The following is a 16,326-nucleotide window of genomic DNA, read 5'->3' as shown; positions in this document are numbered from 1 at the left end:
TGTTCAACAGCAAGAACATATGATGGATGATGCATGGTCAGAGTCCATATCCTGAACATGGTCACACACAGATCGACTGTGTTCATCTACATTATCAGGCTGAGAATGTAATAAACTGATCCCAGACTTTGGCTTGTGTGATCTTTGAGGGGATGTGAGGAAAAATAAGTCACTGTATCTTGAAGGAAAACATAAAGTTAGCAGGGTGATGAAAAGAACAAAGGTACACTGTGGCTCAGGAGCTGTCAAGATGGTGATGGAATGGCAGAAGGACAATAATGGGATCTCCTTGTTAAGAAAAGCACAAGAAAAGTATTCAAAGAAACTCATGATGGATTTCTTTTCTGTTCCATTCAAAAGCTGCACACACACATGCACAACTATTCAAAATATAGATATATTTATTAAAGCACATAATTTATCAGTCCCATGGTTTGTACTGTGAATAACTTGTCACAAATATATCTTACAGATGCAAGACTCAACTGTACGTGTTACCACTAGTGAGAGATTCTCTGAACACCATTTTCTAGTTCAATCTATTCGATTCTGATTGTCAGAAGTACTTGGTAGTTCTCAAAAAGCCTACCACATTTAAAGTCACTGTTTGCTTTTCAACTGTTTGGCAGCTTAGTATTTAAACAAATTCTGTCACAGAATTCTGTGGTACCAATGACACAATTAAGCTGTGACATCCCAAGTTAGTGCAATCCTTCCCTTATGACACATTATGGTGCCATATGCAGAAAATTGAATTTCAGGAACAGACTGAGAGATCAGGTAGTAAAGGCAGCTTTAAATAAAAAAAAGTAGAGATATTATTGTTTAGTGTTAAATATTACATGGAAGGCTTTCACTGAGTTACCTTCCGCTAGAAGACTTCTAATCGTCTTGTCTTTTTTTTTTTTTCTTTTTTTTCTCTTTTTTTTTTTTTTTCTCTCTACTGGCAGGGTTGTTTACTAAAGAAAATCATACTGTCTAGCCCTTTTAATGCTTATCTACCATCAAGACACAAAACAAAAATAAAATTGAGGCTGCTTCTTTGGCACATGAAACAGGTGGAACATTTCTTCTTTGTCTTTTTCTGACATGAAAGATTGCTGCATCTCTGAACTTTAAGGCATGTGTCCTTTGGAGTATTGCCCCTTCCGCTGGTTCTCCACAAATATTGGCAGCAGGTCAACTTCTTTCCTTGGCTTTGCCAATGACAATATTCTGTGTTTCAGTATTTCCTTTGTGTATCTGTGTCTGACATGATTTTCCTTGCATACAGAGAGAAGTATACAGTATTCTGATTTGAATACTGCAATTAAAGCAAATTGCCTGCACACTTTACACAGAAAAAAATTGCCATATGTAATAGTGAGAAGGTGTCCACAAATTAGTCTAAATATAAAATTTACTCTGAAATGGGCTGGTACAAATATGGACCTTCCCTTATCCCAATCACTCTACTGGAGGAAGATGGGAGGAAGAAGGCTGAGACTCTCCTTTTTTGTTTAGATGCCTATGTCAGAAACACAAGTGCATCATTAACCGCAATGCAAATCACTTCAAATGCTGATGCTGTCTTGTTTGTCCTACTTTATCTGTCCATATCCAGTCTCCTTTCTCCAGCTATTCACCAGGCACCAGTTCCCTTCCAGACAAGGCAAGGTATACACATATTGAAACTGGATGGACTTTTTTTCATTCTTATGAACAGGTTCCTTATGACTAGTAGTAGAGTCTTCCTGGAAAGAAAAAAACAAGTGCATATTTAGGCCTTTAAAAAGGCAGTTGTTCACAGTGGCATACTTTTAGTTCCACTGTTAGTAGGGCTAAGATTTGGAAAATAGTAATGTGTTTTGGGATCTTCTGATATTTTGTCACCCTAAAGCATTCTAGTTTTCACCCTGCTTGGGTCACATCTGTAATATTTAGAATAAGAAGTCCAGGATAGTTTCAAAGACTATCTCATGTTTTCAGAACCTTTTTTTTTATTTTTTTTTTTCCTAATGTTGTTGTTAAAATATACTTTAACCTTTTATATATATACTTATATACTATACATATACTATATATATATACACTATATATATAATATACTGTATATATTTATATATATACATATATATATATGTAGTTATATCACACTGATCTACATACATGGAACATATGGAAAAAGACAACGCTTGCAATATGCTCAGGAACATCATTTCATTTTCACCTACAGAAGGAGTGGTGACAGTGAGTAGCTGTGTATGTAATTGTAGATTTGTTTTTCATTACATTTAATATGTTTATATCGCTGGCTCCAAGGTTAGAGAAAATCTGCACAGCAAATCGAAGTGTTAACTACACACATCTAGATTTGACATCAAATGTAGATTGAAAGTCTTCTGATCTCAGTTTATCAGAAATTCAAATGATGATATCAAAACAGGACAAGAGGAGGGAAATAAAGGAAAAAGTTTAGTATTATCAAATTGCAGGTCTGGACTAGGATTCGCCTGTCCAGCACAATAAAGTTCTTACTGTCTACGGGACTTCAGAGAAATCAGTCTTCTTACTTGGCCTTTGAAGTCACCAAGACACCATTGCCTGTGATAAAAGAGTTTATTTATAACTTGCTCAGCTTATGTCTTTTCCCACTGAACCAGCAGGCTTTTCAAGGTTTGGGGATATAATTTCAAGGGCTGTTAAACCTCTGTCAAAGTTTTGCTGGCCCCCTACGGAGCCTGACTATCCAACGTTCTGTTTGCTATGACAGGGCTTCATGTGAAAGCATTCAGAAAACTGACAGCCTCAACTGCTGCAGTTTTTGTAACAGAAAGTGGCATTTAATCTGAAAAATAACATTAGCAAATCAGCATATAATTGGGTTTTTATTTCCTGCCCTTTCCCCCTTTTCATTTTGCTATCCTAGGAGATAAGACAAAGCACAATGCTGTAAGTTCCTGATCTCTATGGGAAGATACTATTTATATATAACCTGGCAAACTACTAGAGGCAGGAATCAGGGATTTTAGTATGATGATAGATGTTAGAACAAACCCTTAAAAGAGATTATAGCATAGAATGTAGCAATGTTTTAGGATAATATTGTAATCCTTCTGCCAGTTGATGTCAACAGCAAATATAAAGGCTGGCTTAAAATATCTAAAGTGCTAGTTCTCACAGTGCTTGTTTTGTCAAGTCATAGCGAGACCATCTATTGTCAAGCATTTCATTGAAAACTCTGCCTAACCTTTTGCTGAGAGTTAACACCAGATCACTTGCTGTGGCCCACAAACCCCTGTGGTTTGGGAACCACTGATCCAAAGGTCCTCCCAATATGAGCAAATGCCAACTAGTTCAATGAAAATTCAAATCTGCCATCTGGAGCTCCGGAGAGTATTTTGAATTTTAAAAAAATATATATTTATTTTTATTTTTTATAAAAGCGGTCCAATAAATGAAATTACCAGATATGAGACTGACTTAAAACACAGAAGAATATGAAAAATAATAATAAAAGCAGGCTATTCTTGTGACTTGACCTCCTTTTTTGAACTCTGTGGACCCCTACTTTCAAGATTTCCTTCATGGCTCTGCGAGCTAGAAGTTTTCTTTCCTTCTTTCGATTTCAGGCCAAAACTCTCACATAATCTGACTCAAGATACTGGGGTTAGTGTAAGCACCACATTTTATGAGACTAAAGAAAAAGTCACAAAAGCTGTCCACACTTCTCTGAAAATAATTGTACACATGTTTACCTTCAGATACTAAATAGCGTAGAGATAGGCACAGTGAATTAAGAATACTGCCAGCTTAGTAAAACAGCAGTTCTTAAAAATGGCCATCTGGGGGCAGACCAAAGGTCCATCCAAACTAGTATCTTGCTGCTGACAGCAGCCAATGTAGGGAAGGGTATAAAGGCAGAACGGGTATGCCCTGCATCTTCCCTGGCTTACTCTTCCAGCCTCCAGCCTTTGTGGACTTCCTAGGCTTGAGTTTGTATCTTTGTATGTTAATGCAATGTATATTCCAGAAAAGTAAGTGTAAAAAATAAGAAGGAAAGAGAAATAGAGTCCATTGCACTTATTTAACTAAGTAAGGAATGCTAATTAAATAGTGTGATTGTTTGCTTTAGCCACATTATCATAAGCTTGGCAGAATTAATGCACAGGCTGTTATTACATCCACAAAAATATTGTATCAATAAGTGTTGCATTCAAGAACAGTTTCCCAGACTGTCACAGCTTTGACATGTTCTTCCTACTGCCTTCCGTTAAGATTAATCAAGTTCTTTGTGAATGACAGAGTGCAAGAAGGTTTTTGTCTTACTCTTCTGTTGATATCTTGTACAATTTTGGTAGTTAGCATAACACTTCTTCAGGAGATAGTGTTGTAGAGCTACTTTTACGTGTCTAACTTTTCTTCCTTTACAATGGAGAAGATACCAAGCCACAGGACAAAAGTATTTGGTGTTTGTACATATTATGTGTGTAAAGTAACTTGTGTTTATTAAGCAAAAGGTTTTATAAGAAGGCAAAGAAGTATTATTATTGTTGTAATCATCTATGCTACTCCGAATGATTAAGGCAGTGTGAAGAAATTTGCACTGTGTTAAGGCAACTCAACCAAAAAATCATTAATGCTAGCTTTGATGTCAAAGATCTTGAAAAATATTATTATGGAAAATAAATACTTTGTTCTTATAGCTGTATCTGTTTCTACTGTGAATCTATTAAAATAAGGAATTTCTCTTGTGGATTAGTGGCACCCCAGAGCTGATTTAGGCAATGACAACTTTGGAAGTCAATTTATATTTGAATCAGGAAATGACTCAGTATTTTCTGAAGTCTTACTTCAAAGCTCACTCTTTTACAGTTAGGTAAAAATGATATCACATCTTCAGAATGTTAAATAAAACAATTGCACTGAGGCCAGGATTTTCTTCTGATGGTGCTTTAAGCTTATTTTTCATGCTGTATATACATTTCCCAGGATGATTTTTGTCATAGCTGGAAAATTAGTGAATAGCATGATATACGTGTTCCCCAGTTCTGTGACACCTTTTGTAATACTGCACGTCATTCTGTTTTATGTTGCAATACATATAACTTGCCTGCAGTGTGTTAGAAGTAGTGGTCTTATGGTTTATGAATCTCCTGACACTATATCCTATTATTATGTTAGCTGGAATGGGACCTTCAAGTGAAAGTGATAATAAAAAAGATGTTAGCCAATAAGATTTCTACCAATGGTCCAGTGACAGTGGAAAAGGAAATATTTTAACAAAACCATGTTAATATAGACTAGAACCAATGCAAATAAAATCCCTAAGGAAGACTATCTGAAGAAACATACCATACTTTTGGCATAGCATACTTTACTACATGCCCGACACTTTTTCCATGAAGCTCTTGTATATTTTCTGTATGAAAATCTAAAGCATAAAGCCTTACATTTAACAGTTGAAAAAATACAGGAGATTTGAAACAGCAACAGTTCTGCTATATGCCTTCAGATTTTTTTTTGGCAATTGGATCTGAAGCAAATGATCTATTGAAAAAAAAAAAAAAAGATGATGAATATGGTCATATAACATGATTGAGGTCTTTCTTTAATAAGTGGAAAGTTTGTGTGAACTATAGAAACACACATAAATAACTATTACTGTGTTATTGTTATGATTGCTATTTTCACTGTATCAGCTTCAGTCTTGGCACTGACTTATTTATGGAATCTCTGGACTATTTGACTGAATGCTGTCTCTTTGTGCCACCATCCTCTTATACAAGGGACACAGAGATGCTCTCTAAAGCGGTTGATGCAGACCACTGTCAGCAAGGCTGACAGTATGTCTCTTAGTGTATCACTCTTTGGCAGCAGATACATACTAAGATGATAAATGAACTATGCAGCTACCTCAGACACTTTACCATCATATTTATCCACTTATTTTGTCCTGTTTTGCTTAACATTGTGAAGTGCCATCGTGATTTTACATATGCATGGTTGACTATGTACAATGTAACTTTGCAGGCACTCAAAAGCAGGCACAGGTCACCCATACTCATGAGTGTGTTGTGCTGCATGCAGACACAGCCACAAGCACATAAGGGAAACCCATTGCACTAAATGGGAATTTATGTCCTATTTCTTCCCTCCAGATAAACAGAGATGAAGAATCACAAATGTATCAGTTTCAAAGAGTTTAAGAGGTGTTTCAACAGCCTACAGACAGTTTATTACTACTCTTGGCATATTTTGAAACTGTAATTATGGAAGACTTCCAGAAAATCTTAACATGACTGTATGAAGGAGTCAGAGGTAAAATGTGCATGGTAAAAGTAGAGATCCCTTTGCTTAGTTTAAGCTTCAGGCAGAATAATGCAATGACAAAACAAATGAAGCCTCATTCAGAAATGTAATTTGTTTAAAAGTAATCGAACAGAGATGGCCACAAGCTGGAAGAATGAAAGAGCTCAATATTTTAGGCAGGAAAACACTTTATAAAATGTTGTAAAATCTAAACAAGTGAAGTGTTTGTGTAATCCAAATCAAACTGTTAGTGATATTTTTCTTAAAACATTTATCAGCAACATGCTGAAGCTTGGAAAGTTGACTGGAAGCATGTCTAATTTAAAAACACACACTATGCGGACATTTTTTGAAAAGTTGCAAATGACATTAAGTTTAATATAACTGAAAAAAAAAGTTTGATAAAAGGACTAATCTATAAGTACACTGTATGCAATCGAAGTCCAAGTGTTTGAAAACAGAAATACACTGAGCCAAGGTAGATAAAAGCTAAACTGATGTCTTTATAATGCTATAATATGTTCTTACCTTGCAGGGCTACATTCATTGGTCTCCATAAATTCCAAGAGTCTTTATTACAGGGGGGAAAATGTACTTTTTCTTGTCTTAATTGTCAACAGAATGCTACAAAACATCTCTCCATTATAATTAATGTTGTGTAAAAATAATTATTTAAATCACCTGTAAATCCTTAATTCCATTCATCTTGGTTAAATATCTGAAATAAGTAGAGGGTTAAAAAGATTCAGGGAGACCCTGGTGAAAATTAATATTACAGTGCTTTTTATTTCCTGAAAGAGACAATACATGCTATATGCATTGCTTTTTATATCTCTATCATCTGATGCTGATGTTAGAAAGCTTTAGTTTTCTTATATGACGGCACCACTGAGCAATTATAAATTGTAGTCATTATCAAAAAGATGAATCCACCATGCTTCTTTATAGAATCCTCAGATGATGGAAGGATTATGTCAGCAAAGTAGAGGAGACCTGTGTCTTCTCTTCAGCCCATTTCAACCTAATATCCATCTCATCCTCCCCCTCCCTCTCTTACTCCCTCCCCCCCAAAAAAATAAAATCCACCACCACCAGAAAACAAAATCAGATTAGAATTTGAGCAAAGAAATGTTAAATCCAGGAATGCATGCACAAATCTGCAGCTGGGGCCAACCTTACTCTCAGCTGAACTCTAATGGTGAGCCACCGCAGCTACAGCTAGGGCAGTCCAGAGCAAGAGTCTGATTGGCGTGGTCCAGACTGTGTAGCCACGTGTGTGCTGAGTCCCAGGAGGACCCCACTGCCCTAACAGCAGTTTTGCAAGTCTCCAATGTTAAATGAGTGCTCCTGCTTAGATGCTCTGGGTCTGAGTCTTCACACTTAATTTTAGGCAATTGATCAGCTTGTGTTTTTTAATAATGAATGGATGCTTTAAAAAATTAAACACAGGGGAATTGCCTCTTGGCACTTGTGCTACCAGCAGTTCCAGGAAAGATTACTCTATCCACTGCTGCATCAGAAAGCATCATTCCAAATGAGGTGTCCAGATGTTAAATTTATACATTATCTTCCTGATTCCTTCCCCTATGCTTAGTTCAGCTTTTCAAATATTTTATTTCTTATCCAGATATTCACAATCTTCTGCTTCATGGGGAAGCTCATGAGCTCATCATGTCTGCAGTCTAAAAACTGGAGAGACTAGCTGCTGCTACAGTTTTCAAGACTTTAATTCATGATATAAGAATATAAGTTATTATACTTAAACCATTTTGAGAAAAGTACTTCATAAATAGTCTGGCTGACATAAAGATTGTGCCATTTAGACAGCAGAATAAATGCATAAGAAATATTATCTTATGTTGTAAGCTTTGCCTATGTATGTGGAGTACTTTTAAAAGCTGCCAATAAATTGTAACAGATAGCTTAACACTTTGAAATGCAGTGGAAAAGCCAATTAAAAATATCTTGGAGCAGCACTTGGAAATACTGTGAGCCAGTTGGTCAAAGGTTGCTTTTCAGAAATCATTCTGAGCTTACTAATTTCACCGTTAACAGTCAATCAGAAATACTGCAATGAATTGGAGTATCCCCATTTTACTTTGGACTAACCCTGGTGTCATAACCAAGGGTACTCAAACTAACACCATCCCTGTGAAGTAAGTGTCTGTCCAGGACTTCTGTCATAAGAGACAAAGTGGGAACTAATCATGAAATGTTTTCACATGTTTTTCTATTTATTTTCTTCTTCTCTCTCTCTCTCTTTATTTATTTATTTCATTATTATTATTATTTTTTTAAAATGTGTGGATTACAAGCTGGCTGGAGCCTGGGCATGGGATCTGCCTTGTGCAGAGTAGGGAGGTCCTGACTGATGGCTGGAATTATTCAGTGCTATAGTGATATAAGTGATAATTCATAACATCTGTGTTGTCCTTCAGGAAGTATTTGTTTTATTCCAAATATAAACTTGGCATACTTGAAGTTTTCAAGTGACACAGTTTGGCTATCTTGTTCTGCTAGTGGGTGAATGGTATATTTCAGTGTAGGTTTTTGTGTTCTGCTAAGTTGATGCACCATCTTTTAAAAATTCCCTAGCTGTCAAGCCTTCAGAAAGGCCTCTGCGTTCCCTGTCACTATTTCTAACAGTCCAGAAAATCAGCTTTGTAAAGAAGCTTTCTTCAGAGCTGCAAATGGCAGAATGAGCACCTATCAGGCAGGTAGCAGTCCTAGTAGCAGATTTCAGCGTTAAGCCTGCACAAGTGCCATCTTTCTGACCAGTCAGAGCTATGAAAAGGCAGTCAGTCGCGGCCCCTTTACATGGAAACAGGAGATCTCACCTCTCCCTCATCTGTTCACAATATTAAGCCAACAGAGCTTCACCGACTTCTTTGTAACTTCCCTCTGTGAGCCCCTGTGAAGCGGATGAAGCTTTTAACATTTCACCTGGTTTTGCCAATTTTTTCCCTGCAGAGATATGGACATGATAAACTGGTGAAGAGTGGTCTGAAATACAACTTCCTCTATTTTTTACCTCAGCAGACAGCTCTGTGCTCTCAAAATCGGTCCAGGACAGTCTCTGAGCAAAAGCATAAAAATGACATCCCTTCCATTTCTATTCTGTTCCATTTAGACCTGCATTATACAGTCCATAAGCTTTAGCAGTTAAACAAAAATATTCTGAATTTCTCTTTTAATGTCTTGAGGAAATATTTATAAAATAACATGGACAAAAAACATGTGGACATACAGAAGAATTAAACACGTTTCTCATGCCTCTGGCTTGGAAAAAAGCAGCCTTTGGTAAGACATATAAATGCACTAATACTGTACATTGTGTTCCTTGTCAGCACATTTTCTGAACAAGTTACCAGTTGAAAGCATCATTTTACATTCTCATCTTTTATTAGCATTCAGACTGATCTAAAAACGCTTGGGGACCTCATATAGCTTAGTCATGGTGAAACATCAAAGTAGACAGGAGATTAACAGTGTAGACAAGCACATGGATCTCAGGGAGAACTTCAAACAATTTGAGTGATTTGGTCCAGCTAAAGTTCCCCAAGGAAAGCACCACTTCTTATATGAAACTTGACCCTTGAAAAGTGTTAAAATATTTTTAACATGATCACCTCCCTATCTGTTGTTTTATAGCACTTTTAGAAGTCTAACTCATCATTTCTATAAACAAAGTGACTTCCTGTCTTCAGTCAATTGTTTAAGAATGAAGAGTGCCAGCTGATAGATCTGATTGTGGCAGGAGAAGCAAAGGAAGAACATTAAAAAACAGAAGAAAATCCCTACTCAAGGACATGCTACAAAAAAAAAAATAAATTAATTGTTCATTTATAAGAAATACTTTCAGGATTTAGAAAGAAAAATGTCTATTTCCAATTCCTTATCAGTTAGATTTATAATACTATAGCTTGCTTCAGGCTGAGAAAAAAAAATAATAAAAAATTGGCTTTTCATGAGAACTGGATAAAACCAAACTGTTAAAACCATATTTTCCTGTATTTATTTGATATAAAACAACAAGTCTTTTCTTCAATAGTATTTACCAAATCTGTTTCAGTTAAGTTTGCTACAAATATTCATGACTGCTTCTTCCTCCACAAGGAAGCTCTCAAATGGGAAGAACTGATCATTGCACAACGTTATTAATGGCTACACAACACAAATTTTCCACCTTAGCTCTCAGAGTCCATATTTGGAACCAACGTGTGTATTTTTTCTGGAGAAAACCTCTGATTCCTCAACCTAACGTAGTTTCCACTGGGCGTGAACTACACACCACAAGTTGCAAGCTAAGTATTCTTTACGAAGACTATGAAATATGTAAGTAATGTATTCATCATATTGGGAGGATATTCAGTGGCTACAAGTAAAACCCTTGCATCCCTATTGATAATTGTTTAAAACAGAGCTACAGCTGTCTATTGGATGAAATCCTAGCTCCAGAGTAGTCAGAGTTTTGTATTTGCTTTTGGTGGACCAAAAAGTGGCGGACAGACTCCTTCTGTCCTTGTTTTCTCTGACTTAGAAAAGAGATTTTATCTTCTGGAAGCTCATTGGATGAAAATCATTGCATGAAGAACACCTTCAAATCCACCAGCTGTAAAATGTTTTGGATAATAAATAGACTTCTTGAACATCCAGTGAAACAGAGAAAGATACACAGGGAAAGAATATAATCCACTTTCAGTTGACTTTTTTTTTTTTTTTTAATTTGATATTATCAATAAGTACCGATTTCCATCAGTAAGTAACTTCTCTTTGTCAGGCAGCATTTGGTAACACTTTTCAGAGATGAATGGAAGTCATGGTAGTATGGAGCACTGTTATAAGCCTGAAACTGAAATTTCAACTCACAATTTTATACTGACCCAATGGAGAGGAGACTATATTCTAATATAATCATGAGGTTACATGTCCTCAGGTATTTTCGCTTTGTTAGCACAGTAAGAAGCAAAGACTTCAGTAAAACATTACACATAGCATAAAATGATTATGCTGAAAATTTGCAACACATCATTCATTTCTTGCCTCCTGTGCCCTGGCACATTTTGAAAGAATTAGCAATATTTACTGGTTACATTGGAGAGGTTCAGCTGTAATTGCCCAGCTGCCATCTGCTGAAGTGCTCACAGGTGAGAGCCCAAAGTCAGAAGGTTTTTCAATAAAACGCAATTTCTTGTATGATCAGAGTCTGAGGACAGTTGGCACTTTGTGATTCACTCTTCATGCTTTAAAAATTTCCATTGTTTGTTCTTGTGGAAAGGAAGATTTCTGTGTGACCAAAAAGAAAATTAGTGAAAAAACAAACAAAAGAAACAACCAACAAAAACAAGCCAAACCAAAATATTTAAGTATTGCTAACACTACATTTTGCTGTGCTTTACCCTACAGGAAAACAAACAAGCAAGCAAGCAGAAGATCACTTCATAGCTGGTGATCTCTCAGGACCCCTCGGCCCTGCCTTTTTGGCCTGACCCTGCAGACGACAGATGCTGGCATGAGGAGTTCCTGCCAGCAGGCAAAGAGTGATGCTGGGCAGGGCCATTTGCTTGCTGGATGGGCTGCCTGATGATGTGGAAGAGTAGTGCAGAGAGAAACCTTGCCATGTCAGTGAGAAAGAGTGACCCAGCTGCAGGCTTTGGGTAGCTCCAAGGATGGAGGTTCCACAGCCCCTCTGGGCACCCTGTTAGTTTGTGTTGAACCTGCAACAGACAGGAGTCCCTTTGCTCTGCAGCAACTCCCTACATTTCTGTAGTTTCAGCAGAGACAACATCGCTCTTCACCTCTTGTGTACCTGTACAGGTTTCTAGAGGACATTGGTCTCTACCACACTAGGCCAGGGCACAGCCTCTTGCATTTAGCCAGAAGCAGAAAGGGGTGGAAGATGACCACAACCTTGCTGCCTACTTGGCCTAAGCAGGAGCTTGGGCAGCTGGCCTGACAAGTGCTGCTGTCAGCCCTGGCAGGGTAAGCCCTGCTCATTCCCAACTCCCCTTTTGCCTCTGTCCATAGCAGGTCATAGCAGAAAACAGTCCACCTCAAGGGAAGAAAAACTGGCTTCTGAGAAGCTTTAGGCTTTGGGTCTGTTGCTTTAAAACACAGAGAGAGAAAAAAAAAATCTGAATGACCAAAATACCTATTCTATGTAGAATCTCTACTTATGATTCACTGCATAATTAGTCTAATTGGCTTCACCCTAAGCAGAAATATTATGACTACCTCAGTTATTTTATGCATATTTACCAGCTCAAATTGCATTTCTAGAAATAGAAAAGAGAAAGAGCAAACCAAAATTACCCTCAAACACCTCACTTGTTGGTTCACTACTGTTTTTTTTTTGTTTGTTTTGTTTCGATTTGTTTCTTTTCTTTGGGACTTGATCCTAGAGACTTTCCTCCTGGAAACACCAGCTTAGAAGATATGGATCTCTACTCATCTAGCAATGCAATTCAGTTATAAGTTAAAGCTAATATAGGTCTAGCAATATTTTAGCTCAAAGTTCCTCTGATAAAAAGCATAAGAATATATAGCATAAAAGGCAGCCACTTCCAGTTACTGAGCTATCAGATCACCGAGCAGGTCTAGATATATTGAAAATGGTGTGAGAAAAACTCCAGCACTTTAAGTACCAGAACTCAGCCAGAGAACTTTGGGCCCATCACCCAACATTTGTTAGATTTTTTTATTCCCACCTAACAAATGAACCCACATATGTTGTTTGACACCCTTCTTGGTCCTAGTCTTTGCTTTCTCTCCTCCTCCTCAAACTTTTTTTGGAGAAGGTTGAGGGGAAATACCTTCACTCCTCCAAACACTGTGAGAGTAGCTGGTTCCCTAACACTCCCAGAGCAGCTTTACTTCAAATGCTGCCACGGCAGCAAACAGGTCTGATGAGGATTAACACCTCCTTGTAATTGGTGAATTTTGATCATTTACAGGAGTGACGTTGCTCCCATTGCTCTCATTGATTTTATTTCATAAATCCCAAGTGTGATATTATCCCCCTGCAGTTTAAATGCTTTTTAGGTGGTGGGAAGGATGGTGAAGAGGAAGAAAGTGGGGAGCAGATTGCACAGTCCACACTACATTTAATACTCCAATCCATGTGTTTTATTTCAACTTTTTCTGGCTTAGGGTGGGTAATTTTCATCTTCAGCTTTGTTTGTTTCACCTCCATTGCTTTCTGTAACTTCCTTCAATTTGTGATGTGTTACCCTGCTTTCTGCTGTCTATCTTTGCTACATAGTTAGAGGTGCTGGGATCCAGTTGTAAAAGAGGTCACACAGAGTTCAGAAATGTTTGGGAAAGAGGAAAAAAAGAAAGCCTGAGAGAGACCCCCTATTTTTCTTTTCTTTTCTCCACAGAGGGTGCTGATAGTTCTGCGATTTGCACAGTAAGTGTTACTGGGGCCTAGCTCTGGTTTGGCTTGTCCATATGCACTCAGGACAGTGCAGGGTTGCAGTGCTGTGTCCTTGCATGAGATCATATCTGCCAACGAGCATTTGCAAGAGTGGTGTAGGAAGATCGACTGGGGGAGGCTGCAGGGAGGACGGGAAGAGAGAGACTCTATCAGTCCAAAGCAGAATAATTAATGTAATCTTCCTGTTACTAATCTGACCAATTCATATCATCCTTCTCCTCCAAACAAGCTGCTGGATGTCACATTCTCTTTTTTATAGGCTTCCTGTAGCCATTAGCCCTACGTCAGCTTATGCAATATATCATGTATCCTTTAAAACTCTGCATTCATTTGAATGAGTTCCTGAGTTATTAGTTCCTCTACCCACCCACTGCTCCCTCCCCTTCACTCCCTCTGCCCCAGGTAATCAGCAATTGGCCAAGACACTCGAAGCACCTACTTACAAAATTATCTATTGAGGAGGATGTAAGAGGTTTTGTGTTCATACGGAAGAGGACCAATAACAGTTGGCTGGATAAAACATTTACACATGACTTCTGGCTTTCTCTCAGGCAGAGCTTTTACAAGGGATTTATAGGTCAGATCAGCTCAGCAATTTCAGCCTATTGCCCACCCTACCTTAACAAAGCTTGCGTGTGTTTGTACAGCTGTGCTCATAGCTGTGGGAGTCCCAGGGATCCCACAAGCCTTCAGTTCCTCTACCTCCCCTTCATCATTTACCAGCACACAAATGTGCACAGAATGAAACTGTAGAAAACTGTCTGACTAGCAGGTTAAAGGCCTAGAATTCAAACCCTGTTTATTTTCTTTGCTTGATTTCCTGCTGCTACAGTGAGTAAAGGGTATTTTTCTCCTTGCCTTTTTACCTGTTTGTCTGTTACTGTCTGGCCAAGAATGAAAGAAACCATCCCTTTTGTGCTCTTTTAGAGGACTTCAAGGGACATACATTCTGGGTCTTCAGTGTTTTGTTCTGGTTTGGGGGTTTAGTATAAAATAGAGGTGGGCACTCCCAGAAATAAAAACATCTACATCTCCTGAAACTTCACAGCGAGGAAGGGAGTTGTTTTAATTAGTATTAAGGCAATTCAAAATTAAGTCCCATAAATGCTTGATGCTGAGCAGTTTAGAGGTGGTTAATATACGTTTTTGAACTGGTGCCATGAATTACAAAGTTTGCCATCTGGGGAGGTATTACATTTGAAATTAAATAATAATAATAATATTAAAGAAAAGTCAAGATGTTTCTGAAAATTAGCTAGCAAATTCCAGTCAATCTTACCGTAATTAGGATTAAAAAAATAAAACAACAACAACAAAAAACAGCAAAAGAAAACAAGGGAAAAAAAAGGTTCTTAAATTATATCAATTAACCTAATAAAGTCCAGAACTCAGGATTTCAATAAAATAGTAACTTAGCTAGTGATTTCAAAAGAAACTCTATTTGTATTTCAAGTATTATTGTCATTCCTAAAGTCTGATGCCAATTTGATAAAAGATCTAATTCAGAAAAGTATAAACTCTACTAACACAAGAAATTAAAAACTGTCACATTTTCAAAGGATCCTATTACTCAGTTCTTGCAGACATTTCTAATTAGAGAGCTGTATTCATTAACACTCGATATGTTAGCAATCTGCCAAGTTTTTTTCCTTTTGTCTCTCAGGCATTTAGGCCTCCACTCTGCGGTGAGCTAAGTAGCGACGCACATCCACGTTCAGGCTGACTCTGAGGGCAGAAATTCAAGCAGAGGGAGTGGGAGCAGGGGATGGACAGATTCTGTCACAGACAGCCTGCAGAGGCAAATACATTTAAGTTTTTACTCTTCTGATCCTCACTCCTATTTTATTTATTTATTTTCATTTCATAACTCCAGAAACGTGAAAACAGAGACCTTATGAGTTGTTTCCATTGACACCTGCTTAAAAAAGAGAACTCACCAATCATTTTGAAGATAGATTTTGAACTCACAGGTAGAGGATTAAAAATCATGTCCCTGTTTCAAAAATCACATTGGTTTTTCTGATTAGAAAGAAAGTGAGGCTTCAGGTTCTGTTGCAGCACTCAGAACTGCATGGGTAAATCTGGCACATTTTAAAAAGAGAAATAGAAGATCTCAGTTGCCATATCTTTCCTGGGGTGTTCTTATCTCCTGTTTTAGTTACGTTTTCTCAGATTAACCCACTCTTTACACATCAGGTAAGATGCTTGCCAGCTGAAACAAAGTGAAAGCAGACAGAGGAGACATGGATATGCAAGAATAACCACATTAAAGTTTTGCATGTGAGAAATCCCTGGGAAGTATTAGAAACACGGCACTAAGAAATGTAATTAAGGTTAAGAAATCTCCAAACACAGTATTCTTCCAGGCAATCATCTATACTACTGCTATACGGAAACTTTTGAAAATCTTGAGATTGACTCAGAAGCCTGAAGTAAGAAAATGCATGTTAGTTCTTCTGTTTTTTTTTTTTTTTCTTTTTTCTTTTTTGGTGGGAGTGGCAGTGGGGAGAGAAGTTACCTTTTGGCTTTAGGTACCTTTTCAGGTTCATATTTTCAAGATTCCTGCCCAGTTTCAGTGGCTGAAACTTCTTCCTTTTACA

At 37.5% G+C, this 16,326-nt stretch overlaps 1 long non-coding RNA gene across 1 annotated transcript in view; it reads right to left on the bottom strand.

The window, feature by feature from the left end:
- Window positions 1–11,096: 11,096 nt before the first annotated feature.
- Window positions 11,097–16,326, bottom strand: part of LOC310895893 — a 30,653-nt gene continuing 25,423 nt past the window's right edge. The window contains exon 3 of the long non-coding RNA XR_014581034.1: window positions 11,097–11,577. This is a non-coding gene — a long non-coding RNA (uncharacterized lncRNA). The remainder of the gene's footprint in view (window positions 11,578–16,326) is intronic.

The sequence above is a fragment of the Anser anser genome (assembly GCF_964211835.1).
Source record: "Anser anser genome assembly, chromosome: 2".
Lineage (NCBI taxonomy): Eukaryota > Metazoa > Chordata > Aves > Anseriformes > Anatidae > Anser > Anser anser.
Note: the sequence above shows the minus strand (reverse complement) of the source record. Positions and strands in the feature narration are given on the sequence as shown.